Source organism: Anoplophora glabripennis, unplaced genomic scaffold, assembly GCF_000390285.2.
Source record: "Anoplophora glabripennis isolate ALB-LARVAE unplaced genomic scaffold, Agla_2.0 scaffold298, whole genome shotgun sequence".
Classification (NCBI taxonomy): domain Eukaryota; kingdom Metazoa; phylum Arthropoda; class Insecta; order Coleoptera; family Cerambycidae; genus Anoplophora; species Anoplophora glabripennis.
Window position 1 is genome coordinate 396,481 of NW_019416410.1, and position 944 is coordinate 397,424.

Below are 944 nucleotides of genomic sequence, written 5' to 3' on the forward strand. Positions count from 1 at the left end.
GAAACCAGAAGAAAACAAAAGTATTTATCTCTTTTTATGCAAAACAATTTGGGCCAAAGATCACTACTATATTTAGCACCTAAACTATATAATACTGTACATGATTTCTTGAAAGTAGACAATCTATCAATGTATGTAAATATTCAAGAGGAAAATTAAAATGTACATTTTAGAAACTCCTCTGGAAACAATAAGTAAATATTTTTATTAATACAATTTTATTAATCCGAATTGACTGATTCCGTAAACATATAAATATTTTTTTCTCGGCATATTTGTCACGTGACCCCCGACATTGAACGACTGGTACTGGTAACGAAAATTCCCTAAATCTTGGCGTCATCTATATCAATGATTCGTTTACAATGAACAATGACAAAGCATTACGTCTACGGTCGAGATAATGCGATCGCTGATCGGTTGAATAGAATCTCGTGAAAAATTACAGCACACAGCCTATGAAAAAGAATATTGTGTTTTAATGCAATCTTGATATTATTGTTTTAATTTTACCGAAATTTATTTGACAACGTGAGAGAAATTAAATTACTGTTCTAAACAAAATTACTTGTCACGTGGCTTGTAATCGTTTAAGAAAGCTCTGTATTACTAATGGTTAGGTTATCGATATTCTTATTTCCCTTGATTTCTATTCACTGGCCCGGAATTATATATTTATATTAGAAAATAAACTCGATAAGTAGATTTCTGATAATTCTAATTGCAATGTACCTAAATCATAACGGTATATTCTCCTCAACTTATACTACTATTCAGGAGATTATAATCTAATCGTAAGTAAGTCGACAGTTAAAATGTTTACGACGAGCAATTGGTATTATCTCGTAGGGGAATACTTATAAAACAGAAACTTTTTATTTATTTATAAGATCGTAAAAATAAATCCACATTCCTGTTTTCGTCTTCTAACACCTTCGACAGTT